A 7780-nucleotide genomic window follows, 5' to 3' on the forward strand; every position below is an offset into this window, starting at 1 on the left:
CTTAAAAACTTTTACACTCAGTAACAAAAAATCCGGATTACGGCATAAAATATTGGCACTTTAAGTGCATCCAAATGATACACGTACTGATGATGCATGTAATGATGCACTTAAAATCGATTTTTTTTTATGTAAAATATTATAACGTAATTTTTACAGTAAGATTTATTCAGTTAGAGTGACTCAGTGATTTTACGGTAACTATTACTGTAAAAATTACTGCAAATCAGAGTTTTTGTTTTATAACATGTTCCGTAAAAATGAATTTTACGATAAAAAGTACTTGCACCCTGAGTTGCCGGCACTTTTTACCGTAATTTCATCCGAAATTTTTTACATTGCATGAAAGCGAGTTTACCCAATACTTGATTCAATTAGTTTTCCTGTCTTCCAAGGAGTATTAAAAATTACAAGGTCATACAATGAATTTTCATTTTATATTATTATTGAAAAGTTGGTTCAAGTTCAGGATTTCAGGAAGTAAAACTTACCTTCATATTTTTGTAGTTTTCTTACCCAACTCAAAAGACAAAGGGACTTCTTTGTATCCAAGTCAACAAATCTTGTAAAAGCTTTTTTAATGAAACTAAACAGTACAGGATGATTTGTATTTTATGACAAGAGACCTACCAAGATTAACCGAGCAGCATAAGGATTCTAATCCTTAATCCCTCAGATTAGACCTTTTAGATTAGGTCAGATCAGTTAGATTAGATCAGAGTTTTAGTCAGATTAGGCTTGTAGTTATACATGAATAATCCAACTTTCAATGAGATGTGAGCCAAAGTCACTTGGATCAGAAGCGAACGCTCTATTCCCTGAACTATCCTGGCCTTGCAAAAGAACATTTTCTTCAATCAGCTTCATAGAAGCAGCTGTGGCTCAGGGGATAAAGCGTTCGCCTCTCAATGAGGTGATCCCAGGTTCGAGTTCCTGCTTTGGCTGACTGGTATAAATTCTGCTCCCGGCTCGCACCGACCACAGAGCTGACGTAAAATATGCTTAGTGGTTGATGGATCATGGGTTGGAATCTCTTTGCTTTCGGACTAACCGTGTGAGGTTTTCGTGATTTTCCTCCTCACGTAACGCAAATAACGCGGATTAGTTCCATCATAAAGTCCTACACGAATACTAGTTGGCCCCAATGCTTTATCCAAGAGTTTCCATGCTTGCTAAGTTAGATTTAAAATTACAAGTTGAACATTAAAAGTCTAAACTCACAATTGGATTAGCTGCTCAACGCCGGTAATAAAATAAAATTAGCTTCTTGGATAAAAGTAAGAATAAAATATAGAACTCTTCAAATTTCTGTTCTGTGCTTTAAATATATAAATTTTTTCAAACTTATAATGTTCTAAAAAATGCATACTGGGATAAAATCACTTAATTATTATTTACATTTTTTTCGTGTTAAAAATACGATTTTTATGTTCCAAGAAATCGTGTGAAAAGAAAGAGTTTTAAATATTGTTTTTTAAAATCATTAAAGTGTGTCTAATGCCATTTGTTTTTATTTGAGCTTCCTATTATTTCCCCAAACCACAAGAACGGATTTTATGGAGGTGAGTCACTTACCAATTTATTTAAGACGTGAAAGAAAAGCTGTAAAGTCGAAATGACAAAAGCTTTATTTTTAAGTCTTGCGAAAAGAAATATATCCTCCAAAATCTTGGCAACACAAAACCGTCCAAAAAACAGTAAAAATCGTTTGAAGCGAGAAGTTGCCTTTCAACTTTCAATGGAAAGCGATGTTTACTTTTTTTTTCAGTCTCGTTTTACAGTCGCTTTTGATGATACAATAAAAACACAGAACTCCGATCCTAGTATGTATCGTTTTTCGAGTTTTAAGTTCGTAAAAATAGAAAATGGAGGTGGGCAATTGACTGAAACTGTAATATTCGTAAAAGGAGTCGAGACATGAAATCGTCATTTTTAAAAAGAAAAAAAAGAAGGAAATTCGTAAATTTTAGCTATATAATATGGTAAGTAAGTAAATATATGAGGCAAACAATTATTAAATAAATAATAAACTAAAAAAAAGTTTAATAATAAATTACCTTTATTTAAATATCTAACTTTATGCAGATTTGAAAGTAATTTAAAAACGTAAAAATCTTACTTGAGAACCAATCGATGTAATAAAATTATAAAATAATTCCAGTAAAGGCAAACATATATTTTGTGTAAAAATTATTCATTGAAAGTGTTCGTAATCATCACTCTTAATATATATGTTTAAATTCATTATCAAAATTTATTAGAAATTAACTATCGAAAATTAATATATATTATCAAGAAAAAAGTTGTAAAATAATGACGAATTATATTAACAAAGAAAGCGAGTTTGAAGACTACAAAACATGTTTGGTTGCCGGAAAAGTATGTACTTATTTAGAATTTAAGCTAGTATGCTGATTAAATGCTCCCAAGTGTAATTTAAAATTACTTCCAAATTTCCAGTTTGAATGCTGACTGACTTGAAAACTGATATTAAAATTTCCGGTACGATCTTATACTGGCTTCAAACTGTCCATTATATTTGAAAGCTTTTATCAAAATTTTCAGTATAGTACCATAATGCTTTTAAAATTTCCAGTATGGTGCCATACCGGTTATTTAAAAATATCTTATAAAAATAGATTTATTTGTAACTCGTGTTATTTTTTCGGAGCGTGCGCTCACAATTTTTTTAGAGCGTTTTTTTTTTCCTAGCATTTCGGATATTGTTAAGTGAATTTTACCTTTCACTTAAAACATTGAGTTTTTCCCTATCAAAAAAAATTGTTTATCCTCCCATCAATTACTGCTGCATTGCTTTTGAAATGTATTTATTTATAAAATTACTATCTTATATTTTGTACAAAAAGTTTTTATGTCATATTTATGGAGTATACCTATCTATTATTGCATTGAGACCACATTGAAAGTATGTGAAAAAATGCACATTAATTTACACGCAATTATTGTGATTATTAATTAAGGTAACATTATCAAGATTAATATCTAACTGATTGAAAAAGAAACCTCCGATTTATGTTTTAAAATGAAATGAAAATATACGTGAATCTACTCAAAACACATTCGACATCGACACAAGCAAATTTTATCCGTAAAGGAGCCACAACATAAAAAGTTACATAAATGTATCTCTTTTAAATGAATAAACCGAAATAAAAGGATACGCCTCTCTTCTCAAAACACACTCGACACAAGCAAATTTTATTTGTAAAGAAACCACAACATAAAAAGTTACATAAATGTATCTGTTTTAAATAAACAAACCGAAATAAAAGGATAACAAACACTTTCAACTCGTTATGTAAGCAAAGAAAAAAGCTTTTAAAATGAATTTTTTAAAGAATACATTTATTACTCTTTTGTAGTAATTCCACATTAAAGTTTGTGAAATACTTTTTACATTAGAAAAACTTGTAGAGATTGTAGTTCACAAATGAACTCATTATTTAAGTATTATCATAAGGGATTATTCATTTCCTCAACACTACAGGAAGTGTGTGAATCTAACACATGGTGACTGCAATAATAATACGCTACACTGAGCTTTTGAAATGTTCTAGCACACGTGGCAGTTGACATCGGGGTCGGGGGAATAGAAAAAGAGGGGGCGTATCAAAAGGAACACAATGTAACAACTGCTGTCATATCTGTCTCCTCACACCTACAAACCTAATACTCACTCTGGTATGATGGGTAAAAAATAATTCCCTTAGAATATTAGCATACTTCATTGTACTTCAATTTGAACTTCACCACATTTACATTCATTATTGTTATATGACAATATATAATTTCTTTAAACTAATGCAGTAGTTCGAGAAATTGTTAACCAACTCGAAAAATATGCTTTTATTTAAAAAAGATATAAAAATAGCAAAAAATTTAAAGATTTTCTAAATATTCATATAGATAATTTTGAAGCCGCTCTTTGAATTAGGAATGAAGTTCATACGTTCATTCTAATGTTGATGGAATTCATATATATTATTACATATTCATTCATGCTAGTAATGATATTAAAACATATTCATTCTGTTATTTATGAAGTTCATAAATTCATTCGGTCAGGAATAAAATCTATATACAGGCAGGCTCTGTTGAAATAAAATTACTATATTTTCAGTCTGGTAATAATGAAATTCATTCATATTTATTATGTTATTAATGAAATTCGTATATTTCTTCTGTTAGTAATGAAATTCGGACATTCATTCTGGTGTTAATGAAATTCATATATTTATTCTAATCGTAAATAAATTCAGACATTCATTTTGATATGAATGATATTGAAACATTACTTCTGTTATTAATGAAATTAATATATATTCATTCTATAAAAATAAATTCATGCATTCATTTTCTTATTAATAAAACTCAAACATATTCACTCTGTAATTTATAAATTCCTATATTCATTCGTTCAGGAATTAAATCTATATATCCATTCTGTTACGAATTGAATTACTATATTTTCATTCTATTAGAGATTGAATTATTGTATTTTCATTCTGTTAGGGATTGAATTACTGCATTTTCATTCTGTTAGTGATTGAATGACTATATTTTCATTCAGCGAGGGATTGAATTACTGTATTTTCATTCTGTCAGGGATTGTATTACTGTATTTTCATTCTGTCAGGGATTGAATTACTATATTTTCATTCTGTGAGGGATTGAATTATTATATTTTCATTCTGTCAGGGATTGTATTACTGTATTTTAATTCTGTTAGGGATTGAATTACTATATTTTCATTCTGTTAGGGATTGAATTACTATATTTTCATTCTGTTAGGGATTGAATTACTGTATTTTCATTCTGTTAGGGATTGAATCACTGTATTTTCATTCTGATAGGGATTGAGTTACTGTATTTTAATTCTGTTAGGGATTGAATTACTATATTTTCATTCTGTTAGGGATTGAATTACTATATTTTCATTTTGTTAAAAAATCAATTTATGTATATATATTTTTTATGCTTATATATATATTTATATATATTGCATGTTAGTAATTAAATTCATATATATTTATTCTGTCAGTAATTAAATCAGTAGATTCATTCTATTAGGCATGAAATTCAAATGTCGATTCTTTTAATAGTTTAATTCGTGCAGTCATTCTGTAAGTAATAAAATAAAAATGCGTGCTCTCATATTTTATAACAAAACATATTCTGTGTCGTAAATGAAGATATTTTGAAACCTTTCAGCAGCTGAAAGAGACCACCATTCAGTGACAGACTGTGGAAGCCAATATCGATCGCTATTTCCATGTCATGGCAAATAACTACGTGAATTAGACGAATGATGCTAATAGACAGCTAAAGGTTTATAATCAAGCCCTAAATTGTTGATTACGCACTGTGCAGAATGCAAGAATCTATCGAAAAAAATAGAAAATATGTTGGCTTTTACAAAGAGAAAGTAAAATTGTGTCCACATTGTTAATATTTTATTAATTTTACTTTGTTATTGTAACATGTAATAGATTTCGAATAAAGATAACTGTTTTTGGATTAAAAAAATAAACTGTTTTATTTGTTTACATTATAACTTTGTAAGTTATTCGTAAAAAATGTGTTGTACTATGGATTTATGGAATCTTCATGAAAAAAATTTGAGTATTTCGATCAGGGGAATCTTGTAACAGTCGATCCTTTTTTACACAACTAATTTACTATTTTTAAACATAAAAAAAAAATCGTCATATTAATTCAGTAAATTGAACTGACTGGAAAAAATTTATTGTTTGCTATTTTCTTTCTTTCTTGGCCTTCTTATCTCCTTTATCATAGCCATTTATTTATTCGTTCATTTATCTGTTTATTTATGCATTTAATTATTCATTTATTTATTCATTTATTTATTCACTTATTTATTCATTTATTTATTCATTTATTTATTTATTTTAATATTTGACTGTTTATGAAAAGGATTTCATGTTTTCAGATTCGAGGATATTTGAGAAAATTTGTTAAAATTTGAAAACATTTTCTGTGTTCAAAGATGTTGATGACATCTAGAGAAATTCGTGAACTGTACTCGAGATTTGAGGACGTCTGGTCACTTTACTCTATATAGATTCTTTACCAAGCCTAGATCACCCATATGGATCCTGTGTTTCTCTTCAAAATTTGAACAATAAAACCAAAATTTTAAAAAAAATAGTAATACTCAAGTTTTTTTTGCCACTATTATTCTGATAGCTATAATTCAGTTATTTTTATTAAACCAATCCCGATACTTCATTTATTTATTTTTTGCTAAACCAATCTCTATATTCAGAAAAGTTCGTCCGAGTTCTTCAAGCATATAAAGTCTACATAATAGACACGGTTACTCTTCATAATAAACGTTTATTTGAATAAGAGAAAGAGGAAATCATACAAAATTTAAAAATTAAAATTTGGTCTTTTGATTTTCTAACGATGAAACACATTTTCGTACATAAAAAAGTGTCTCCTAGGCTCTGGAGAGTTAACAAATATTTTATATAAAATATTAAAAATGTCATAAGACTACAAATTTAATATATCTACTTAAATTGTATATAACTTACAATATAATTACTTATATATTTAATATCACTACGAATTTCATATTTGTTTACAAATCTGTAAAAGTACCATAAAAATTTTCTTCACTTTCAAATTTTATATTTATTTATTTTAAAATATATTCATGAATATTTAATAAATGAACTCCAAATATTTATAGGGTTGAAAACAAAATTAGAAATATAAAATTTTCTTGCATTCTATTTTTTTTTTAAATCTTAAAGTAGTAAACTACTCATGTTACTTTTTATTCTATTTTCTACCTCAGTAGGCGCAAAAAATTTTTTTTCGTTCATCTAAGAGTTATAACTGCAGTGTTAGAAGCGCAAAATGGACTTCTTTTTTTCGTTAACGTTAGAGCATTTTTATCCTAGCATTCTTTCCTTTTTACTCAAGATAAAAAATAAAAAAAAGAATCTGTAAAAATTTCTTCCAACTACATAAGGAATAAACAAACTGTTTCGCGAAAAACTGCAGCAAAATACTTATAGATATTTTTATAAAAAGTAAAAAAACTAAAACTTTGTCATACTTTTTACGAAAAAAAAATTTTTTTTGTCAGAAATATTGATTCGAAAAAGTAAAATGGCAATTTACATAATTTTTTAAGTCCATACTGATGTTTTTATTGATTGATATGTTTTGTCTAACTTGTTTAGTAAGTTTTTAAAAATACATTAAAACAAATTAAAGTCTTTAAATGTGAAATAAAGATATAATATTGATGGGCACATTGATGGACTAAATTTTGAAATCATACTTTTTGCTCCAAATTTCACGCTTAAAAATAAATACAAATACAATTTAAAAGCTATTGAAAATATTATTTTATCTCCTAACTGGTATTTTGATTGGTTGATGCATTTCATAATGTTTTGTATTGATTGCTAAATAATTAGATTAATATACATAAAAAAATGCAATTATCTGCTGATTAAGAGTGAAATTTTTGAAATCATATTTACTGCTTTAAAAGTGTATACTAATACAATTGAATAGCTTGGAGCAATCCACAATTTAAAATTATTTAGAAAAGTGTTTTGGTGAAGCTAATTGATTATATTTTTGATGTGAAAGAATCAAATTTGACATGGATAGGAATTATATTTTTGCTTTATTGAATTGATATTTTTGTGTACTGTGTGCTACACCTACTGAAAATTCCGGAATCTTAAATGCATATCTGGAAACATGTTGATGT

The 7780-nt window shown here is 27.5% G+C and overlaps 1 long non-coding RNA gene across 1 annotated transcript; it reads left to right on the plus strand.

Annotated features, from left to right (window-relative positions):
• Positions 1–1568: 1568 nt before the first annotated feature.
• On the plus strand, positions 1569–6189 carry LOC122268753 (uncharacterized). Its single transcript, XR_011636147.1, has 2 exons — positions 1569–1982; positions 5972–6189. It is a non-coding gene; the product is annotated as an uncharacterized lncRNA (long non-coding RNA).
• Positions 6190–7780: the final 1591 nt, after the last annotated feature.

The sequence above is a fragment of the Parasteatoda tepidariorum genome, chromosome 2, assembly GCF_043381705.1.
Source record: "Parasteatoda tepidariorum isolate YZ-2023 chromosome 2, CAS_Ptep_4.0, whole genome shotgun sequence".
Lineage (NCBI taxonomy): Eukaryota > Metazoa > Arthropoda > Arachnida > Araneae > Theridiidae > Parasteatoda > Parasteatoda tepidariorum.